The sequence below is a fragment of the Tenrec ecaudatus genome, chromosome 7, assembly GCF_050624435.1.
Source record: "Tenrec ecaudatus isolate mTenEca1 chromosome 7, mTenEca1.hap1, whole genome shotgun sequence".
Classification (NCBI taxonomy): domain Eukaryota; kingdom Metazoa; phylum Chordata; class Mammalia; order Afrosoricida; family Tenrecidae; genus Tenrec; species Tenrec ecaudatus.
Genome location: NC_134536.1, coordinates 38,694,387 through 38,719,064, shown reverse-complemented (window position 1 = coordinate 38,719,064; position 24,678 = coordinate 38,694,387). Strand labels below are relative to the sequence as shown.

At 42.3% G+C, this 24,678-nt stretch overlaps 1 pseudogene; it reads left to right on the top strand.

The window, feature by feature from the left end:
* The first annotated feature begins 2,802 nt into the window (after positions 1-2,802).
* Positions 2,803-3,147, top strand: LOC142452714 (large ribosomal subunit protein eL36 pseudogene; annotated as a pseudogene).
* The last annotated feature ends 21,531 nt before the right edge of the window (positions 3,148-24,678 follow it).

Sequence of the window (24,678 nt, the reverse complement as noted above, 5' to 3'; positions counted from 1 at the left end):
TTCTATGATGCTCACCCTCCCGACACAACCACTGAAGACAAAGGGGGTGAATAAGCAAATGTGGTGAAGAAAGCTGATGGTGCTCGGCTATCAAAAGATATAGAATCAGGGGTCTTAAAGGCTTGAAGGTAAACAAGCGGCCATCTAGCTCAGAAGCAACAAAGCCCACATGGAAGATGCACATCAGCCTGTGCAATCACGAGATCTTGAAGGGAGCAGGTACAATGCATCATCAGAACAACAAAAAAAATCTTACCATAGTGAATGAAGGGGAAAGAGCCAAGTGGAGACCCAAAGCCCATTTGTCTGCCACTGGAGATCCCCTTGCAGAGGGGGCTAGGGGAGGAGATGAGTCAGTCAGGGTGTGATGTAGCACCGATGAAGAATACAGCTTTCCTCCTAAATGTTTTCTCCCCTCAGCCCCCACCCCTGCCACTATCATGATCCGAATTCTACCTTGCAAGTCTGGCTAGACCAGAGGATGTACACTGGTACTTATACAGATAGGAGCTGGAGGCACAGGGAATCCAGGGTGGATGATCCCTTCAGGACCAGTGATGTGAGCAGTGATACTGGGAGGGTAGAGGGAGAGTGGGTTGGAAAGGGGGAACTGATTACAAGGATCTACATATGACCTCCTTCCTGGGGGGACAGACAACAGAAAAGGGGGTGAAGGGAGACATCGGACAGGGAAAGATATGACAAAATAATAATTTATAAATTATCAAGGGCTCATGAGGGAGGGGGGCACGGAGGGAGGGGAAAAAAGAGGACTTGATGCAAAGGGCTTAAGTGGAGAGCAAATGCTTTGAAAATGATGAGGATAATGAATGTACAGATGTGCTTTACACAATTGATGTATGTATGGATTGTGATGTGTTGTATAAGCCCCTAATAAAACGTTAAACATTTTGTTTACTGTTTCTCCAGTGAGTTGAATAAAACTTTTAAACCATGGTTTTTGTTTTTTCTTACCTTTACATAATCATATGCAGTATAAGACTAAGTGTATTGGGCTCTTCCCAGTCTGCCGCATCCTCGCTGCTGGCCCTTCCCTCTTTCCTGTCTCTCTTGCTGTCTCTAAAAAACAAAAACAAACAAACAAAAAAGACTAGGTTATTGTATTATAACTTTGTAATAGTTGTATATTAAACTATTGTGTGGACAACAGTTTATTCAACTGATACCCTATTATAGTATGCTTAACTTGCTTTCAATATTTTTCTTTAAAGAAAAAAAACTGTATCGAACATCTTTATAGCTAAACATGTGCATTTGTTTAGCTATAATCCTCAAATAAGTGGAATTTCCCGGTAAAAACCTATTCTAATTTTTAAGACATTTTGAAATTGTATTCTGTAGCGTTTGCACCAGTTTCTATTTCAGTTGAACATAAGAAGGCCTACTATAATTTCTGTTATCCTTTCTCCCAAATCATTCTCAAGAGGAGTGACTCATACGTATAATAAAAAGACAAGGAATTGATGAAAAACAGGACTAAAACTTTGAGGAAAAATAACTTAATTTGGGAATAATTTATGGTGCTACATATTAAGGTCAGATTATATGATTTGAGTTGTTTTCAATGGAATGTTTACGATGCTAGAGAAACTAGTTCAGGTGCCTCAGCCTCTGGGGTTTCCAGGTAGGTGAGCCGCAGGCAGACAGAGGAGGAAAAGGAATGATGACTGAAGCAGAGGAACGGGGGTGGGGGGGGGGGGGAGGTGGGGTAGTGCTTCCACCTAACCTGACCGTCACATCTGAGTTTGGAACACCCCAGTCCTACAAATAAAAAAAAGACCCACATCATTCTGTCAGGAACCATTTGCTAGTCTTCTGTTGTATTGTTAACTGAAATTCCCCCGCAGGCACTTGGCTCTGTCAAATCCTGGAATAGTCAGGCAGAGGATAGGCGTGGCTTTCCTTGCAGAAGTATACTGTCTTGAAAAGTTCTTAACAGACCCTACTTCAATTTTTCTATGTGCTTTCTGTGATCTTTCATTTCTCAAAACCAGCCTCTGAGGTCAGCAGTGCCCGATCATTAGTGCTAGCAGATTTAATGAATCAATGCAGTCATATAATTCTTCAATATTTTCTGGCGGCTCCTTTGGTTCTTGCCTCGGGTTGCTGAAGAAGCACATTTGTCTCGTACATTAACTGACTGATCCAAAATAAATTGACATTTATGTTTCTTTGATGTGCTACTGTGATATAAAGGTAATGTTATCATGGTGAAATAAGCGTTTTAGACATTACTTATTAGGCTTATGGCTTCTAACAGCTCTCAGCATGTTGCAAACTCTCTAAGGAAAACCTTTTCAAACTTAAGAATTTTTGTGATGATTTCTAATCTTGGGCAGAAATATCAGATGAAATCTAAAAATTTCAGAGTGTTTGGCTGTGGCTATGTCTTATATTCTTCAAAGTAGACATTAATAAGGTTAACTTTAAAAATATATGTGGATTATTAGTCATAAGCTCCTAAAGTTTGACAAATACCTGTTAAAAATGTAAAACAAATTGCATAGTTGAATAACAACAACAACAACAAGAAGAGTACTGTGTCCCAGAGCTGGGAATTGCTTGCACTCCTCCATGTGATCCTCACGGCTGCCCTGGAAGGGGCTACTGCAACTAAGGACGCTGATGCTGCTAAGGTGAGGAGTTGGTCCGATGATTTAACAACCAATTCTCTGCCCTTGTGCTGCTTTAAGTTTCAAAAAGGATAGGCCAAAAGGCAGGTTATTAGTTCCTACAATTACTACTAAAATAAGAACAGCCTTCCGCCGCGGCACCCATCGAAGAGTCGCAGCCATGGCTGTGCGCTACCCTTTGGCCGTGGGCCTCGACAAGAGCCACAAGGTGACCAAGAACGTGAGCAAGCCGAGGCACAGCCGCCGCCGCGGGCGCCTCACCAAGCACACCAAGTTCATGCGGAACATGATCCGGGAGGTGTGCGGCTTCGCACCCTACGAGCGAAGGGCCATGGAGCTGCTCAAGGTCTCCAAGGACAAGCGGGCACTGAAGTTCATCAAGAAGCGGGTGGGCACACATATCCGGGCCAAGAGGAAGAGAGAGGAGCTGAGCAACGTGCTGGCTGCCATGAGGAAGGCCGCTGCCAAGAAGGACTGAGTGCCGGGCCCCCCTCTCCCCACCCCCAAAATAAAGTCTTTCCAGAAACTGAAAAAAAAAAAAAGAACAATAAAAGAGTTACACAAAGCTAGATCCTTATAAGAAAGTTTTAAAATGTTGATGAAAAATATTAAAGAATACCTGGCAAAAAGTAATTGTTATTTAAGATATTTTCATATTGCTTTTATTTTTCATCCTCACTTGCAATATTCTTTGGTTTTATCTGAGCATCATCAGCTGTGGGGCTCTTCCTTACTCAGGTTTGCACTGTAAGGGCAGGATCCCATTCCTTTAGAGGTGGGCCAGTTAGACAAGAGTCATTGTGTTTAGTGTATCAGAAACAGGCGACTTCACTTCTCCGCACATATTATGTTCATCTTTGAGAAACCCTCATTACTTCTGCTGAACTTACCACAATGCTTTTGACAATAGTTTTAGCTCTTTGAACACTTTCAGGAGTTGCATAATCCACTTAGAGCAATCATGGGAATTTGGGGGCACGACAAAAAGCTGAGACGAATGACAATGTGCTACCCTTTGATTGCTTAGTACTGTTTCTCTTTACATGTTATATGTTTGTTTACTGAAGCAACAGACAGAATAAATACAAATGTAATATTTCATCAAAAGTATTTAACAACTTCTCCATCTAAGTGAAATGTCAATTAAATCCACATGGAAGAAACAGACCAACATCAGTGACTGGAGGACTGCAAATCTCATCATCTGAAGCCTAATGGAATACCTTCAGAGCCTAAATTTTAAGATTCTGGTTTGCAGCAAGCTATGGGTCGCAGTAGAAATCCAAGATACATTTGTGAGCTCTACATAGGCAATAGGCGTCCAGTGATTTCCCTCTACCCATAATAGAGAGATGGTAGGAAATTGGTTGCCAAAGAGAGTGCGTTGGAGAGATGACTGCAGAAGATCAAAATAATAACCCTGACTCGAGTGGTTAAAACCTGGTCAGTTGATCCCACTCTGATGCACATCAGGCCTGATCTGGTTTTCAACATTTTTTTCACTCTCTCTTTTTTTTCCTTCCCATATTGTATTTTCTCATTTGGGGGTAACCTTCTTGAATTTTGGATTTTTGTTTTTCGTTATAGAAACCCATTATTGATACACCTATAGAGACAGCAAGTAGAATAAGGGTTCTTGGGGGGTACAGTAGGGGAGAGGGCGTAAAGGGGAGCTGACATCAAGGCATTCAATAAGGAAGAGACAGGGGAACAACTAAGAAATTAAAATCAACAATGAAGAGGACATAGAGATCCTGGGGATGTTGGAGCAATAGCAATCTAGCTGAGAGACATTACTAAGAGGCAGAAGAAGAGCAAGTGTGTTGGTGGAACAGGAGGAAGGTAAAAGGAAACAGGAAAGATCTAGGAAGCACAGCTATGGATAGAGGTATAAACACAGGTGTGTACTTATGTACATACATTAATTCATAAAAATTGAGTATTGGTGTATGTACATATATAGCACCACATTGAAGAAGTGGATGGACTTTGGGCTTCTGCTTAAGTTCTCCCTCAACCCAAGTACCCTTTGTTCTAACAACCTGGTAATCTGTGATGCTCACCCTCCCGACCCTTGCTGCAGGCAAAATGGGTGCACAAGCAAATGTGGTGAAGAAAACTGATGGTGCCTGGCTATTAAAAGATATTGTGTCTGGGGTATTAAAGGCTTGCAGGTAAAGGTAAACAAGCAGCCATCTAGGAGAGAAGCAACAAGCCCACATGGAAGGAGCACTCCAGTCTGTGTGACCATGGGGCATTGATGCGATCAGATATCAGGCATCAAAAGGCCCAAAACAACAACAAAAATATATTGTTGAGAATGAGGGGGGTTGGAGCAGAGACTCCAAACCAGTCTTTAGACAGTAGGACATCCCCTCACAGAAGGGTCACAAGGAAGGGATGAGCCAACTAGTGTGCAGTGTAGCACCGATGAAATACACAGTATTCCTCTGGTTCTTTGAGACTTCCTGACTCCCGACTATCAGACCCCAGTCCTGCCTTCCAGTTCTGGCAAGACCAGAGCATGTACACTGGTACAGATAGAGCTAAGGACACACAGAATCCAGGTCAGATAAACCCTTCAGGAACAGATATAGGAGTAGCAATACCAGGAGGGTAGGGGAAGGTGGGTGGAGGAAGGGGAATTGATCAAAATGATCAATGCATTAAGCATTCCCACCCTCAGGGGGATGTACAACAGCAACGTGGGTGAAGGGAGACAGCGGTCAGTGAAAGATATGAAAATAATAATAATTTATAATTTATCGAGGGGTCATGAGGGTGGGAGGGGTGGAGGAGGAGAAAAAGAGGAGTTGATACCAAGGGCTCAAAAGAAAGTAAATGTTTATAAAATGATGATGGCAACCTATGGGTACAATTGATGTATGGATTGTCATAGGAGTTATAAGAGCCCCCAATAAAATGATCTTTAAAAAACTGTTAAAAAAAGAAGATACTGAGACATTTGAAAAAAATTAAACGTTCATAAAGCAGTCCTTAGGTTCTGGATGTCTGCCTTTTGCACAGCTTGTCATTATGAACCAACCTCCATAAAACCTATGATATAAAAATTTTGAAGTACATATAATTATAAATGAATGGGGCATTGTTACAGCATCAAATCAATATTACTCTTTTATTACTGTATTATTATATTAAAGACAGCTCAGTGTATCTGAAAGTGTTTTTAAGTTTTTAATGTACATAAACCTACACTCTATATTAAGACAAAAAAATAAGGAAGAGAATGTTTTGAAACTGGTTTTGGTAGCAATTATACAATACTGCCTGATGTGATTGAACTACGGAATGATATATCTATATTAGCACCCAATAAAACGGTTTTGTGAAAAAAAAGTAACATTTTGTGAAACGAATGACTAAATACTACAAGCATAGTCCCATCCAATATTTTAAACCTATGCATGGAATGAATATTACTACAGCGCTTAGAACACACTATTGCACGGAGTAATGTTAAAAGAGTATCAGGAATGGACATGTGTGTTGCCCACACTGGGCAGCTGCCCAGCTACCCACCTTAGAAAGAACCCATTACAAGTGCCATTTGAACAACCAGTGCATTTTAACGAACAGTTTGCTGAACTTAACAAGATATTAGTCATTCTGCTGAATTGGTGCGAATTGGCTGAATCCCCCCATGGAGTCTATCCAAGGTAAGAGGAAGATTCTTGGTTTGATTCCACATCTAATACCAGACAGTGCCTTATATTCCCCGAAAGGCCAGTTAGCTAGATCAAGACAAATCTGATGCATGAATTAATTTTTTAGTAATTTGATAATTTAAAATTCTACCTATCTGGATTAGCATATACTTTTGATGTTTAGATGAGAGTTGGTGCCTGAATCCAACCTGCTATCTATAACTTTTAAACAGAAGTTCCTTACTCTTCTTAATATACCTGGATTCTATTTGATGGCTTTAAAAATATGATTAGAAACCAGACTTACACTAAGATCTATTCATCATGTAATTATTTTAAATCTTTTTTGTCTTAGTTATTTCTTCCTCTTGGAAATTTTTGTCTTAGGCATTTTGTTCCTCTTGGGTAATTTCATAGAAAAGGTCAGGAACTTTCATACCTTTGAAATCAAATCGAGTCCAGAGACCCCGATTTTTGATAGCTTACTCAATGAACGATGCTCCTCAAACACTTGCAGAAGTATGCTGTCTAAAAGTGACCTGTCTCGTGAATCCATTATCAGCACAGATAGGCCATGGTTTTAGGAAAATTTCTTCCTTTCTTTTCATTAATCGCATTATTCTGTCCTGGATGGCTACATGTCTTCTTCACAGTTAAAAGGTTGATTGTAATATTATTCCATTGTCTTATCAACAATCATTTGGATTCTGAATAGTGTCTCATTTACAAGAGATCAAGACTCTAATTTGTTGACAGGACTCTCGGTGTTGTTCCAGAAATAAACTTTCATGCTTTGATTCACAAGAATAAAATTACCCTACCCAGTATCATCAGTCATTGTTATGGTTTCTTTCGCTGCTTTGAGAGCTTGTGAATTTATACATATGAGGAGACTTTAAAATGTTTTTGGAAAATGAAATTAGAAAATAATGGAAAAATTTCCATGAACTGTTTGAAGGCCGTTTGATTTCCCACACAAGTCTCCCACCAAGACCTATTCTCATATTATCTAGTAACCACTGAAAAAATTCAAAAGATGACTTTTAAAAAATTTATCTTATTCTTTTATAATGAAGCGTATTAAAGAAGAAAGAAAGAGAAACTAACATGAGAAAGAAAACCCACATAAGAATATATTGGAATTGAATTTTATGTTATTTTTCCCCCAATCATTTTATTTGGGGCTCATGCAACTCCTATCACAATCCATACATACATCAATTGTGTAAAGCACATTTGTACATTCGTTGCCCTCATCATTCTCAAAACATTTGCTCTCCACTTAAGCCCCTGGCATTAGGTCCTCTTTTTTACCTCTCCCTCCCCCCTCCCTCCTCTCTCATGAACCCTTGATAATGTATAAATTATTATTTTGTCATATCTTGCTCTGTCCCACGTTGGATTTTATGTTCTTTGCAACTTCCCCAAGGCCAGTATCCAACCTGCATTGTTTTCAAAATAAAGCAGTTGATTGCACATAACATCTGTCGCTATGGAGACAATAGGACACTCATAGCTAGGAAAGCTAACAGTGCTTTTCTTTCTTTTTTTTTCAAACTTGCCGTCTGGAATATGTAGTTTATGCATAGCAGCTCAAAACAAATCGTGCAGGGAGCGGTCAGCGAGCCCATCTGGTGAGCCATTGCCTCTTCCCCAAATCAGAAAAGGCGCCTTTGCCAGTGTTCTTCCTCAAAAGTTCTAGTGTCCTCTTTTTACCTGTTTCCGTGCCTGGATTCCTCAAGAAGCTATAAAAAATAACAACAAATATTTCTAGAAAGAAGAGAAAGCTGGTATCAGCTCCTCTCTCTCTCTTTTTTGAAATCATTTTACTGGGGGCTCATGCAATTCTTCTCACAATCCATCCATACATCCATTGTGTCAAGCACATTTGTACATATGTTGCCATCATTATTCTCAAAACATTTGCTTTCTACTTGAGCCCTTGGTATCAGTTCCTCATTTTCCCCCTTTATTCCCTCCCTGCCCTCCCTCATGGACCCTTGATAACTTATAAATTATGATTATTTTTTCATGTCTTACACTGCCGATGTCTCCCTTCACCTACTTTTCTGTTGTTTGTCCTCCCGGGAGGAGATAATATGCAGATTATTGTGATGAGTTTCCCCTTTCTCCCCCACCTTTCCCTCCCCCTCCTGATATCTCTACTCTCATTATTGGTCCTGAGGGGTTTATCTGTCCTGGATTCCCTGTGCTTCCAGCTCTTGATCTGTACCAGTGTACATCCTCTGCTCTAGCCAGATTTGTAAGGTAGAGTTGGGATCATGACAGTGGGAAGGGGGGCGGAGCATTAAAGAATTAGACGAAAGTTGTATGTTTCATCAGTGCTGTACTGCACCCTGACTGGCTTGTCTCCTCCCTGCAACCCTTCTGTAAGGGGATGTCCAGTTGCCTACTCACAAATGATGCGATATTTTTGCTTTTTGATGTCTGATACCTGATCCTATCAACACCTCATGATTATACAGGCTGGTGTGCTTCTTCTATGTGGGCTCTGTTTCTTCTGAACTAGATGGCTGCTTGTTTATCTTCAAGCCTTTACGACTCCACATGCTATATCTTTTGAAAGCCAGGCACCATCAGCTTTCTCCACTACATTTACTCATGCACCCACTTTGTCTTCAGTGATCACGTCGGGAAGATGAGCATCATAGAATGCCAATTTAATAGAACAAAGTGTTCTTGCATTGAGGAAGTACTTGAGTGGAGGCCCAGTGTCCATATTTTACCTTAATACTAAAATTATAAATATATGTACATAGACCTATTTTCCCATCGCCATATATAAATATATCTACATATGTACAGGCCTGTATTTAGGCCTCTATAAATGCCCTTTGCCTCTAGTTCTTTCCTCTATTTCCTTTTACTTTCCTCTTGTCCCACCATCATTTTTAGCCTTCATTTGGGTTTCAGTAATTTCTCAGTTTTGGATCACTTTTTCCCTTGTCCCTGAGTTTGTTAACACCCACTTCATTTCCCCTACCTCCCCCTCTCCCATGCCCCCACCCTGGAACCTTCGGTCCGTTGTTTGTTGTTTTCTCCTCCAGATTGTTTATCCTGCCTATCTTATCTAGATAGACCTGCAGAGATAGCAATATGCACAAAAAACAAGACATCACAAAACAAAGCAACCAAAGAAAACAACAACAATGACAAAAGAACAAATGACAAAGAAAGAGAAAAGCCTGTAAATATTTCAGAGTCTGTTTGTTGACCTTTAGGAGTGTTTTCCCGGTCAAGTCTTATGAGGTGCCACACCCTGTCCCCAAAGTCTATTTTTGGTATTCTCTGGGGACTTCATTGCTCTGCTTCCCTTGCTGTTCTGTTGCACACCCTTAATGTTTTGCCTCAGGGTTCAGATCGGAGGCAATTCCCGCAATGTGTCTATAGTGTTGTCCTCTGTAGCTCAGTGCCTCTTTTCAAGAAAGAAGGACGGAGCGATGAGCACACAATTTCCTAGGCTTTTTTTTTGAAAGGGGAGACAATAGAAAGAGGTATGGTGGTAGAGTCAACTCCACATCTCAATTCACTGCCATCCACTTGATATCGATTCATGGCTACCCTATGGTAGAACTGCCTCTGGGAGTTTCCGAGCCTGTAAGTGTGGACCACTCCTGTGGTAGTGGTCGATAGGAAATGATTTTCAAGAGAGAAAGCAGTGCCAGCTTTATGCCTGCAGTAGGTAATTTAAAAACTCTATAAAGACCACATTAAAAATATCTTAGTTATGTTGTTGCTGTTAATTGATTTGGGCATTGCAAGTCCATGTGATGGAATTGACCAGCCTCATAGGGCCTCAGGATCTATTTGCAGATCGCAAGCTTTGCTGTGCGGAGCCAGTGGGTCACGTAGAACCACCAATCATCGGGTTATCCTCTGAGCACTCAGCCCTCGCATGAGCAGTACTCCTTATCTTAGCGATAGATTTTCAAAGTATTGTCAATCATTAGGTCAAAGAAGCAAAACAATACTAACTTTCACAGATCAATCCTGACTCATAGTGACCGGCTAGGACTGAGTAGAACTGCCCGTTTGGGTTTCTGAGACTTTACATCTTTATGGGAGCACACAGCCTTATCTTTCTCCTACAGAATAGCTGGTGGGTTCAAACCACTGACCTTGTGGTTAGCAGCTCAATACATAGTCTTCCCAACTATCCCAAAGCATAGTGGCCTAAGACAATAATAACACTTTCTTATGATTGTTTCTCTCTCCCCCTTACTTCAGGACATCTCTCTGCATAGCTAGTTAAGCTTGGTGGCCTCAGGAAACTTGAACTGCATACACTATGGCTGAAGACTTTTAGATTGCCCATTTCAACTTCAAGAGTGAGTATTTCAGTTAATAAGGCTCAAGTTGGACCGCCTTTTATGACCTAATCTTGGAAAGTCCAAAGAGTTGTCTCTGTTACATTCTGTTGTTACACGGGAGCCACAGCCCTCTCCAGATTGGACTCATGAGGAGAGAAACGAGATTCTACCTAACAGTTGGGGTGCTGTGAGGTCCTGAACAGCACATAGGATGTGAGAAATAGCTGTGAATATTGTTGACAGATATGAGTACAATTAGCAAGGGGCTCTAGTGGTGTAGTGGATTATAAGTTGGTCTGCTATCCCCAAGTCTAGTAGTTCAAAACCACCAGCCATTCTGTGGGTAAATTCTACACACTAAGTCACCACAGAATGAAATACATATTTTTTTCAGACTAGATATGTTCTTTCAAAGAAGAATATAACACGGGGAACCATATTAATAGGCCATTTTCATTCTGAAAAAGATGAGGTTTTCTACTCCTGTAAAGATTTACTGCCACCGTTGGCAGTTCAATCCTGCCCCATGAAGTCATTGTGAGTCTGAATTCAATTAGATGACAGTAGCATTTTGGGAGTACAGTTTGCTACATATACATTATTGAGAAGGATTTAAAAGCTATGTCCACCGAGTTTGGGATGCTGTCATGTTTAATGAGTGGGAGCATGTGGCAGAGGTGTTGCATGTCTCTGCTCCTCCTTAAATTATATACCTTTCCTTGTCTATATTGTTATTGTTAGTGGGCATCAAGTCAGAATGAATATACCCTGCTTATAAGGTCCTCGTGCTATTCTTTGAGAGAACAGATCTAGTCTGAAAACAATGCGTTTTCCTCTTTGGTGGCTTCAGGAGAGGAATTTACCCACAGAGTGTGCAGAGGGAAGCATATAGAAATGAGTTCTGGTGGGAGCAGAGTCGTCAGGGTGGTGGTGGTGGTTAAGGGTGGGGACAAGAATGGCCAGAAAGATGACATAGACCCTTACAGTTGTCCGGTCTACAAAACCAAATAATCATTATCTCTCTTGGGGGTGGAGATCTAGCTGAGGTAGACTTCTAAAGCAAGAAAGAGGGGGGAAATAGCAGTAAACAATAAACACGGACATAATCTAGTGCATAAAATTTTAAGTATGGCAAAAGACATCACAAAAAAGCCAAAAGACAAACAGTGGGCTGGGAGAAAATGTTTGAAATGCACACAACAAAGGACTATATTTCAAAGAGCGTCTGGCAAACATGAAAGCAAATTATAAACAATCTGATGCCAATAAAATAAAATAAAGCATAGAAAGACCGGATATACACAGTCCACAGAAAAAAAGAAGAGAAAATTTCCAATGACTGTAGGAACTTATTGGTGATCTAGGAAATGCATATAAAGCAAAAATGAACTGCTGTTTTCAACAACGGATTCCAACGCGAAGCGCTTTGACCATACTGAGTGTGCGCATGGATGGGGAGAGCTCCTGCGCATTGTTTGTGAGATTTTAAATGGCTCGGATGTAGATGAAAGGAGTTTGTGTTTTTCCAATTAAGAAAGCATGCTGTCTCATTTCACTCGCTTTCCTGCTGTCTATCCCCCTGGGATGGGGCCATTCGTCGATCATTGTGATCGGTTCTCCTTTACCCCCACCCCCTACCCCTACCCTCCTAGTATCACTGCTTCTCTTATTGGTCCGGAGGAGTTTATATATTCTGGATCCCCTGTGTTTTGAGCTCTTATCTGTACCAGTATACATGTTCTGGTCTAGCCAGATTGGTAAGATAGAATTGGGTTCATGGTGGTGGTGGTGATGGGGGCATTAAAGAACTAGAGGAAGGTTGTGTGTTTCATCAGTGCTGTACTGCGCCCTGACTGGCTCGTCTCTTCCCTGTGGCCCTTCTCATAGGAGTGTGTCCAATTGACGTCGGATGGGCTTTGGGTCTCCCCTCTGCTCTCCCCCTCATTCCCATTGCCATGCTTTGTGTTTGTTTTGTCTTGGGTCTTTGATGTGATACCTGATCCCATCGACACCTCGTGATCACACAGGCTGATTGATATGCTTCTTCCATGTGGGCTCTGTTGCTTCTGAGCTAGATGGCCGCTTGTTTATCTTCAAGCCTTTAAGACACCAGATGCTATATCTTTTGATAGCCTGGCTCCATCAGTTTTCTTCACCACATTTGCTTATGCACCCATTTTGTCTTCAGTGCTTGTGTCAGGGAAAGTGAACATCACAGTGCCGTGTTAGTAGAAGAAAATTTTTTTGCACTGAGGGAGTACTTGAGTAGAGGCCCAATGTCCATCTGCTACTGCAATACTTTATAAATAAATATATGTACACAGATCTATTCCCCTGTCATTGTATATAAATGTACTTACATATACACATGCCTGTATTTAGATCTCTATAACTGTCCTATGCCTCAAGGGGGTATGGGGAAAGGAGAGAGAGTGAAGGAGGGAGGGGGGAAAATGAGAAGCTGATGCCAGGGGCTCAAGTAGAAAGAAAATATTTTGAAAATGATGATGACAACATATGTAAAGGTGTGTTTGACAAAATGGATATATGCATGGATTGTGATAAGAGCTGTCAGAGCCCCCAGTAAAATAAAATTAAAATTAATAAAAGAAAGAATGTTCTAAAACTGATTGTGATCATGATTGTACAACTCTTTTTGTTACAAATGAACTATCAAATTGTATGATATGTGGATTATGTCCCAATAAACTTTTTTTTAAAAGCATGCATCTTTAGCATAGTAATTACACCTTTGAGGGTATATGCAACAAAAATAAACTTATTTTCCCATAAGTGTATACATTCAGGAATGTTTATTATGTCGACTTACTTAAATTAAAAAGTGAGGCACAATAAATGCCAGTAAGAATTTTAGAAATTGTGGGATATTGGATTATAGAACACCTAGTAGCTGAGCAAAATAGTGAGGTATATATGAGACGGCTTCAAAAAGTTTGTAGAAAAATTGGATTAAAGGATAAAGGAAATTTTCCACAAATGTTTTTTTCTTTTTACCACAAAGGTTTTTTTCAAAATAATTTTTTTATCATTTTATTGTGGCTCATACAACTCTTATTACAATCCACACATACATCAATTGTGTAAAGCACACTTATACATTCATTGCCTTTACATTCTCAAAACCCTCGCTTTCTGCTTGGCTTCCTGGAGTCAGCTCCTCATCCCCCCCCCCCCCCGCGCTCCCCTCCCTCATGAACCCTTGATAATTTATAAATTGTTATTTTATCATATCTCACACTGCCAGACGTCTCCCTTCACCCACTTTTCTGCTGCCCATCCCCCAGGGAGGAGGTTTTATGTAGATCCTTGTGATGGGTCTCCTCCACAACATTGTGAGTTAATGCAGCGATATCTTCCATCGTTCAGTCCATCGAGCAGCATCGTGCAACTGCTGCCACAGCAGCTGCAAACATTCCTTTCCTGCCTGGACTCCTTGACGTGAGCGCTCTTTCCCCCGCCCTACGACACCCCCAGGAACCCTGATTCTACTTGCTGGCCCTAAAGGTTCATCGATCCTGGGTTTCACATACTGAAAAAGAGAAAAATGTATAGAAAAATTCAAGAGGGTGACCCCAATGACATAACACATCTGAGATAAACCCCGTATGAGCAAACAAAAAGCAAAACTATTAAAAGCCAGATCGGGCTTAGCATGCATCAGAATGGAGATCAACTTACAAGGCTCTGACCATTCAAGTCAGAGTTATTTTGATTTTGACAGTCTTCTCTCCTGTGCACTCTGACTTGGAAACCACATCTCTCCCACCCTTTAGTATGGACAGAGGGAAACCACCGGAGGCTTAGTTCCTGTGTGGATCTCACAACTGTGTCTTGGGTTCCCTCTGTCATCGACAGCCTTCTGCAAATGAGATTCTCACCATTCAGCCTCTGAGACGCTTCCCTATTTTAACTTTGGATTATATGATTTACAATCCTTTGTTCATTGAGGTTGGTGTGCTTCTTCCATGTGGACGTACTTGGCATCTCACTTGCATGTCTGCTTGTTTGCAAACAAGCCTTTAAGACCCCAGACACTATTTTATCTAACAGCCAGGCACTGTCTAATGTCTTCACCATACTTTTCTAGAGTGCCCATATCCTCCGTGTTCCCTTCCTGAGGGTGGGTATTGAACAGGTTATGATGTAATAACTAAGTGTTCTTCAATTGGGGCTAAAATTTAGTACAAGGTCCAAACCCATTCCTGGATATATGCTTGTTTGTTTTTTAAATCGGCCTTTGACTCCCTTTCAAAACCTCTGTGTTAATTTATAGTTGAGAGTTTTATCAAGCATCCTCCTGGGGTGTAACAGGTCTTCTGTAAATATTGTCTTTGATTAGCTTCTGGTGCTAATCTTTTATAGCCCTATTGAGAGAGGGGTAGTGGGCCAATGTAGACTAACTCCATATCACAGTGCCTGAATTATTCACTTGTACAAAATCAATCCTTTTGTGGTTGGATGTTATTTACACAAACAATGGAAGTTAATTATCAGGGAAAATTTATAATAATATTCACTGAGAATTACATCCCATATTTTCCAGAATAATATATATCTTAATATAGTACAGAATACAGGGCATTGATATACCAAGACCAGGTTTGTCCGCCTACCAATAATAGTTCAACATCTTAGTACTTAGTACTGCTTCCTCAGACACTATTTTCCGATTTAAATCCTCAGGTTACAAGTGTATTTTCTGACTTAAGTCCTCAGGGTACAAGTGTGTCTGGGGTGGAGTCCAGTTCACTCAGTGGAGTTTCCATATTGGATCTCACTGATGCAGCCTCTGGAGTATGCCATGTGTCACGAAGATCCACGATTCAATGGCCCAGCATTCTACGGCACCTGGCCTGGGTCCCCAGGATGTGCCCAGAAGCTGGGGCCAATGTGACCTATTCAGTGTATACCACCAGAGACACTCCCCCACAAAGAACATACTCCCCCACCCCCAGTCAACCTGAAGGTCGGTCCTCCCCCGTTTCCTTCCAACAGTCGTGTATTTGTCCTCCCCCAGACGGGTTTGCTTCCTTTCCCCTCTCCTGACTTGACGTTTCCATCAGTATCCTTCATCCCTCTGATAGGGCTATCCACCTCTCCTGGTGGACCTCATCATGGTTTTGCATGGCAGACAGTAGGCAGCATCCCCTACAGCCTGATGGTACCTCCTTGTGGGTGTGACCTTCTCATAAGGAGGGTCCTGGAAACCTCCCCTCTCTCTACCTTCACCTTCCTGCTGGAGAGCCCCTCTGAGACCTGCCAGAGCCCTATGATGAACTGCGCTATTGGATCCTCGGGACTTTGCACCCGCCAGCCTGCGATCTTCCTGCATTCTGCATCATTGCATGTGGCTGTGTGAGTCTGCAGAGGGACTTATGGACTAGTATTGGACCTATGGACTTTCAGTGGACTGGTCTGAGATGTTTTCTTGATATGTGATGTTCTCTTGATATAAACCTCCTTCTTACAGATATGAGTGTCTCTGGATTTGTTTCTCTAGTCAGCTCGGCCTAACACAATTTATATATAGGAATGTCAATGAATTTTTTTCTCTAGTCAATCAGCTTAACACAAAGTATGAAAAGAGCATTTGAAATTTCATTAACAAAGTGTTGTTTACACCTAGGAAAACTGGTGGCGCTGAGGTAAGTGGCAAGGTTGGAGGTTCAAAACCCCAGCTAGAGAAAGTCGAGACCATTTGCTCCCATAGAGATTTACAGCCCATTTATACCCCATATAAGGTTGCTATCAATTAGAATTGATTAGATGGCAGTGGGTGGGTGTTAACACCTATTGAGAGTGGGATTATAGGTAAGCTTAGTTTTGCTTTATAAACCTCTTTATTTTTGTAAACGTTTCTGAAAAACATGGTTGGGCATTTAATCCAAAAGACATGAATTTTAGAAAGAAAAAAATGAGCATTTCACATATCAATTAGCCCCTGTAGAATATATAAATATGTTTCTGATTTTAAAGCATCTAACATTTTTTTTTCACCCTTGGGGCCAAGTAAAGGTATTCCAGTAAATTGAGTTTCCATTTGGGGGTCTATGTAGTGTCTACTGTCAAAATGATTTTGGTTAAAAAACAAACAAACGCAAAAAGCACATGACTCTCTGGGCACTGTATTTACTTGGACGACCCACAGTGTGTGGCCCAGGCTTTCCAGCTTGATTCAGTTCCCTGCCCAAGTTGACTAGAACATCCTCATCTCATGCAATTATTGATCTCTCTTGCCTCTCTTTATAGAATGTTTTCCTTAAGAAACAAACCATTTCTGAGAAAGACTAATTTCCTAGAACGATTTTAAAAAACTGTCCCACCTCATCCTTTTGAAGCTTGCATTTGGACGCCATCCAACAACGGTTTAGAATTCAATTTCCTACTCTAAACAACTGCTTTATAAACCCACCCAGGCCTCGTGGTGCACTCAGTAATGCTTTATGTTCCCACTCATGTGATGTGATTATCACCATCTCACTCCAGCATTGTGTAAGCTTTGATGAAAATGCCAATTCTTCCCCCTCAGATGATCAGGTCTATCGGAACCTGAACAAGCACCAACTACATTCTTAAGGGAGGGGCGAAATGTGCCTCCTACCACCTGGTTTCTTCTTTCTTTTTAAAATCATGTTATTTGGGGCTCCTACAACTCTTATCACAATCCATCCATTGTGTCAAGCACATTTGTACATTTGTTGCCCTCATCATTCTCAAAACATTTGCTTTCTACTTGAGTCCTTGGTATCAGCTCCTCATTTCCCCCACTCCCTCTCTGCTACCCTCTCCCTCATGACCTCTTGATAATTTATTAATTATTATTATTTTGTCATGTCTTACCCTCTGCTGTCTCCATTCACCCGCTTTTCTTTGTCCGTCCCCCAGGGAGGAGGTTATATGTAGATCCTTGTAATCGGTTCCCTCTTTCTTCCCCACCCCGCCCTCAGGATATTGCCATTCTCAGCACTGGTCCTGAAGGGATCATCTGTCCCGGATTCCCTGTCCTGGACTCCCTATGTTTCCAGTTCCTATCTGTACCAGTGTACATCCTCTGGTCTAGCTAGATTTGTAAGGTAGAATTGGGATCATGATAGTGGGGGGCAAGGAAGCATTTAAGAACTAGAGGAAAGTGGTATGTTTCATCATTGCTGTGCTGCACCCTGACTGGCTCGTCTCCTCCCTGCAACCCTTCTGTAAGGGGATGTCCAGTTGCCTACAGATGGGCTTTGGGTCCCTAATCTGCACCCTCCCTCATTCACAATGATATGATTTTTTTGTTCTTTGATGTGTGATACCTGATGCCTTCAGCACCTCCTGATCACACAGACTGGTGTGCTTCTTGCATATGGGCTTTGTTGCTTCTCAGCTAGATGGCCATTTGTTTCTTCAAGCCTTTAAGACCCCAGACGCTATATCTTTTGATAGCCAGGCCCCATCAACTTTCTTCACCACATTTGCTTATGCACCCGCGTTGTCTTCAGTGATTGTGTCGGGAAGGTGAGCATCATGGAATGCCAGTTTAATAGAACAAAGTGTTCTTGCATTGAGGAGTACTTGAGTGGAGGCCCAATGTCCATCTGCTACCTTAATACTCAACCTATAAATATATGCACATAGACCTATCTCCCCATCGTCATATATAAATTATGTGTTCAAAGGTTCTGTTTCTAACAGAGTTGCTTTGTCCGTCACTCCCACACCAAACAGCTATAGGGTAACCTGTGAATCGGAGCATCACCTCCCAGGTGGCTCTTGAAGACAGAAGAGCCACCAGACCAAGAATCTTCTCATGAACTCGCTTTCTCAATCCTTCCAGGTCTGTGGTGCAAACACAGGATGCTCTCGGCTGCAAACGGAAAGGATGGAGGTCGGAGGCCACCCAGAAGCACCTTAGTAGAAAAGCCAGGCAATTGCTTCTGACAGCCCAGACACTGAAACCTCTATGGAGCACAGGTCAACGTGGACAGACGTGGGATTGCCACCAGTCAGGGTCGAATCCACAGCATATAGAGAGATGAGATATAAAACCATATCTTCTGAAGTCTGGCTCATTTACAGAAAGACTGGCTCCCGTAGGAAGGGAGAATTCAGGCTGGGGGTGGGGTATGCAGGCCAGGGAAGTGCAGCCTGCGTGCTGGAGGGAGGAACCCCTCAGGTGAACTTTGTAACAGGAAATGTTTGTAACAGGAAATATTTTCTCAAATGTGAGACTTTCGGGGTAGATGGAAAGCCTTTCCAGGGGAGAAAGGCAAAACCAAAAAGTCTCCCCTGTCAGAATGCGACGGTAGACTTGCTGTGGCCTTCACAGTCAGTCCAGAGGGGACTCAGGACCAAAGGGATGACCTTGACCTGCACTTTCTTCTCCAGTGACAGATATTTTGTAGAGAGACTCAGAGATGACCACTTAAACTTAGCTGGGCTAGGCAGTGTGGTTGAGCAGAGAAACCCAGTGGGTGCCGTCTCCATGTGTAAGATCCGGACTGTGAACAATTGCTGGAAACCTGGACGTGCTGGGAGACTTGTTGGAAGTACTAGGATAAGGAAAATGACCATTGCAGCTGAGACCAGCCCCACTGGAGAGGAGCTGGACCTAGTGTGCATGCTGGCCAAAGAATCAAATCCGGCCAGACCAGCAAAGGGACCCTCCCTGTCCCTGATCTGACGAATGAAATTACGAATTCCCCAGGAAGAGGGATTGAGAGTTAATAGAAAAGCACGGGAGATTCTGTTTGTAATTTCCATATATATGCATACCTATTCATGCTGAGGTTACTAGTAAAAATAAGCTTTGGTGTTTGTGTGGAATTGTACATGCTCATGTATTTGTGTGTAATTGTACGTGCTTAGTTTCCTTCAGGTATAAACCAAGCAGAGGCTGTCTGAGACTAGGAGGTTCTGGAGACATTGTGTTATGGAGAAATCAGACCAAGCGCACAGGTGTCACAGCAGACGACTGACCCCTACTCTACCTGGGTCCTCAGCACTGCCCAGCACTCCTGTTAGGTGTGGCTACCATTTGGGCCCCTCATCTATTCCTCATCTGGTGCCTCTTGGCAAGGCCCTGGCAGTTCCACTCAACCATCCATTTTTGCAAATAAGCTTTGTCTCCATCGCTAGAGCCTGAAATTATCAGGGGAGATTTTCCTCAGTGTTCCTTTCCTTTTGAGCATATCCTATCTCCTCTCTGTTCCAGGGGAACACAGTGTCCCAGACCTACCTAACCTAGCCTTCTGGGAACCCCCTGGAAACATTCTGAGTGAGTAAAAGGAAATCCAAAGTACGTTGGGAGGTATGTGAAAATTCTACGAGGACCCTTCCATTGCAGGGTCCTAGGAATGTCGTGCATTTTGAGTGGTGCAAAAGATTAACATGACAGCCAACTGAAAGGCGGGAGTTTCAAGGCCACCCAGGGGTTCCTTGGCATAAAAGCCTGGTAATCTTCTTTGAACACAAACTCACTAAAAAGGTCTATGGAGCACAGTCCCACCCTGACTCACATAGGGTTGAGAGGAATGGGAATTGACTTTTTGGTAGCTGGTTTTTAAATAAATGGAGAGAGATACCACCACTCAATGCTGTTGAGAAACAACAAGGTGGTGAGGACTCAAGGAGGTAGGAGGAGGCGCACCTACTGCATATGGATAGCTTTTTATTCAGGGTCAGGTAAGAGTAAGATGCTCCTACCCCAGAATCAGGAGCCGTGGGGGTAGCGGGTTTCTAGCTGGGCTGCTAACTTGCCAGGTCATCAGTTCGAAGCCACCAGCTGCTCTAAAGGAGCTACAGGGGACTTTCTAGTCTCATGGAGCTTTGCAGGCTTGGAAACCCACAGGAGCAGTTCTACTCTGTCCTGTAGGGTCACCATGAATTTGGTTTCTGGTTTAGTCCAGAAACAAGTGACGAATAGTAGGAAGATACAAGAAACTTCTGAAAGATCGTGCTTGAAAAATGGCCAGAAGAAAATGGTCATGAGAATGACAAGTCTATTCCAGTCTTCAGATGCAGAAACGGCGACTCGTACAAGATTTTTTTCAGATGCTTTGACCTTTGTAATGTTGCCAATGTTTTCCCCCAACTCTGGGACCAGCATTTCAAAACCAAAGGAAATTTACACTTGATTAATAAAAGCTAGAGTGAAAGAATTTGTGTTGTGGTCACAGCTCTGGGAAGGAGAGTGGGAGAGAGAAACAGGCTGGGTGTGGGTGGAGAGAGTGGATCAAGGCTTGGAGACTGGTCAATATGTAGATGGAGGAATTGATCTTCGTGACTGAACTTTTGGTCTCCGTGACTGAACTGTAGACGAAATGAAAAAGTTCCCTTTCCAAGAAGGAAGTTGAAACGCTGTTACCACACTGCGTGTCAGGGCCATGGTTTGGAAATGCCAAACAGATTCCTTCCTGTTTTTAATTTCTGAGTATTCCAGATCAGGAACTCATTCCAGAGCTCACTCATCTCAGTGAGGCTGAAGAAGTGAACCCAAACGTTTCAAATGCATGATCTTTGAAAACCTTAGCTCAAGTGAATCCTTCACCAGAGCCCCTGCAGAGAAACAGATCCCTTCTCAGCTGCTATGTGTGAGGCTGGGCATGGAAGCCAAGGCAGCCTCACCATCACCGTGACCCTGAGTGCCCTCATTGAGTGCTGCAGCTGGGCAAAAGACCACTTTGAAGAGCGTGGGGCCAGCCTGCTGAAAGGTTAATTAGTCCTGGACTCTTCTTGCCCCTGCCCTACCCCATACACGGCATGTGGCTTCAATAATGTCCAGTCACGCCTCTGTGGACCACACTTAACCCGTGACCTAAAGGAATACAAGCCACAGATTGGACTCAGCCAGTCCGATTTTCTCCTTTGACTTCCCAAATCTGAGGGCCTGAGAATGTAGTGAAGGGATGGAGCGTAGCCAGAAACAGCTGTTTTCTAGCACATAAAAAACAAACAAACAAAAAAACCCCACCCCACTGCTATTGTGTCAATTCTGGCTCACAGTGGCCCTGTAGGGCAGGGTAGAACTAACTGCCCCCATCTGTTTCTGAGGTTGTAGACTTTTACATGAGCACAAAGTCTGATCTTTCTCCCTCAGAGCGGTTGGTGGGTCCAACCTGCTGACCTCATGGTTAGCAGCCCAACACACAACCCACCACACCACCGGGGCTCCTTTCCTGTTACATACTAGCTACTGAATGGAGGAAGTAAGTCATCAAGTTCATTTCCAATCACACTTATTCATACACTAAGGGCAAGCTTTTAAATACCATGGTTTTAACTGTGCAGATTCTGACTCAGTACTAGGGCTGGAGCAAGGACCAGAAACATGCTTTTTCAAAGAGCATTTCACATGATGCTGGCAAAGGTGTTCCATGAAATATAATTCAACAAGCACAGCTTTACAGAAAGTCTGGTTCCTGTGCTCAGCAATTTGCATATTCATGAGCGAGGGAACCACTGAAGTGAGGGGCAGGCACTTCCCTTCCCTGCTGCCTGTGCAGGAATGAGGCCAGGCACAGGTGGGGCTGGTAAGCAGATTCTTTGGCCCGTGTGCCCTGCTGTCCTTTGGGCTGCTGTCAGCACTTTCCTTCTTGAGGATTTGCCAAGTCAGACTGCTGCAAAATGAGAGGTGGGAAAGGGAAAACTTTTCTTTCCCGCACGTGAATTAAAAATAACACCACATATTCAGCTTTTCTACCAACCCATGAATAATTGGTTAAAAGGAAAAGCGAATACAGGCAGAAAAAGGCACCAACGGAGAGTAAAATGCAGCTGTAGGAACACTTGTGAAAAAAGCCAGTAAAATGCCTTGTGAAAAAGAAAGCAGATTCTTGTGGGTAGAGTGGTCACCTGAAAATCCACACATCTCTGCCTTTTTTTTCTGGGAGGGGTTCTGTTTTAACCAGCAAGCCCATAGATAGCATAAATGGTTGACCCTCACTTAAACCAAAAGGAGCCGCAGAAGAAAGGCCTGGCGATCTGCTTCCCAAAACTTAGTCTTTGAAGACCTCAGGGAACGCGCTCTTGCTCCGGCACACACGGGGCCCAGTGCGTCAGAACTGACCCAACGGCAACTGTTGTTCTAGCCACAGGAGTTCACACCTTGGATATGCCCTAAGCTGAAGAGCGTGGTTCCCCATCCTACCCCCCACTCCTGTATATAATTATAATGAAACAAACGTCTTTGTATGTGTATGTCCTTGGTGAATTTGGAAACCCATGATCAGAAGCCACCGTGAAAGAACCCTTGGCAGGATTCTGTATGGAGATCTCGCTTCTCTCTCAGAGAACTATCCTATCGCCCCTGGGTCTAGGACTAATACATTTCCTATTGATTTGTCCTCAGAAAGAAGGCAATTCAAAGCTGATTTTAAAATTGTTCTTCCATCTTTGACTTATTTTTAAATATCTTGATTGTCCTGACCAGTGCTTGCTAGTAATGATAATCTTGACTTGGCTGGCACATCCTAAACTTCACCCTAGTGATTTTTAACACTCAATAGTTAGTGGTATTTTTTTCTTCTCTATCCCCCCCGCCCCCACCATTTGTCTGTCAGTTTGTCATACTGTCGTGCGTGTGATGCAGGAAGCTTTGTCACTGGTATTGAGAATGCCAGCAGGATTGCCCACAAGTGAACCGATTTCAGCAGAGTAACTTGCAGACTAGGAACAGACCACAAAAAAGGAGTAGGTTGGCCACTTCAGGGGAATTAGCTACTGGAACCTTATAGATAGCATCGAAACGCTGCCAGAAAACCTAGTAAATAGAAGCAGAACGTTGTTAGAGATAGCACCAGAAATGAACCCCTCTCAGGTAAAAAGACATTCAAAATATGACTGGCGAAGAGCTGCCTTCTCACTGTACATTCGACATAATGATGGGGCAGGGGTAAAGCCTGTGGGAGTGGAGCCTTTGGGACCTTCATCTGCTGATGGGCACGAGAAGAAATATCTGCAAACAGCAATTAATAATTTGAACTTGGAAAGTATGATGCATGAATCTAGGAAAATGGAATGTTATTAAAAATGGAATGGAGCATAGAAAGATCAGTGCTTGAGGTGTAGTGAGCTGAAAGGGACTAATACTAACTATTTTGAATTAAAAAAATCCTATGGTTTACTATGCTGAGAATGACAGACACAAGAGGAATGGCATTTCAAAAAGAACATTTCATGATCTATTTTGAAGCATAGGGCTGTCTGTAATAGGATTATATCTATCCCAATTCAAGGAAAGCCAGTCAATACAACCATTATTCAAATTTATGTACCAATCACTAAAGTTAGTGATGAAGACATTGAAGAATTTCGCCAATGTCTTCAGTTTGAAACTGACAAAATATGCAAAGAAGATGCATTGACAATTATTGGCAATTGTAATGCAAAACCTGGAAACAAAGTAAAAGGAAAAAGATTGGCAAAATGGTCTTGGTGATAGACGTGAAGCTGGAGATTTCATGATAGAACTTTGCAAGACCAATGACTTCATCATCGCAAATGCCATTCAACAGCACAAAAGGTGACTATACACATGAACTTCTCCAGATGGAATACACAGATATCAAATTGACTTCATCTGTGGGAAGAGACACTGGGGAAGTTCAATATCAGCAATTAAAACCAGACCTGGGGCCAACTGTCGAACAGACCATCAATTACTTATATGCAAATTCAGGCTGAAGCTGAAGGAAATTAAGACAGGGTCACAAGAGCCACAACAAGACTTTGCATGTACGTCACCTGAATTTTGAAAACATACTTGGTGCATTGAACAATAATGACAGAAAACCTGTGGAGCTGCGGGGTGCCATCAAGAACATCATATGTGAAAAAAACTAAAAGATCATTAAAAAGACAGGAAAGAAAGAAAGATCAAAGTGGATGTTAGAAGAGACTCCGAAACTTGCTCTTAATCAGAGTATCTAAGGCAAATGGAAGAAATGATGATATCAAAGAACTGAACAGAAAATTTCAAAGGGCAGTTTGAGAAGACAAAGTATTATAATGAAATATGCAAAGATCTAG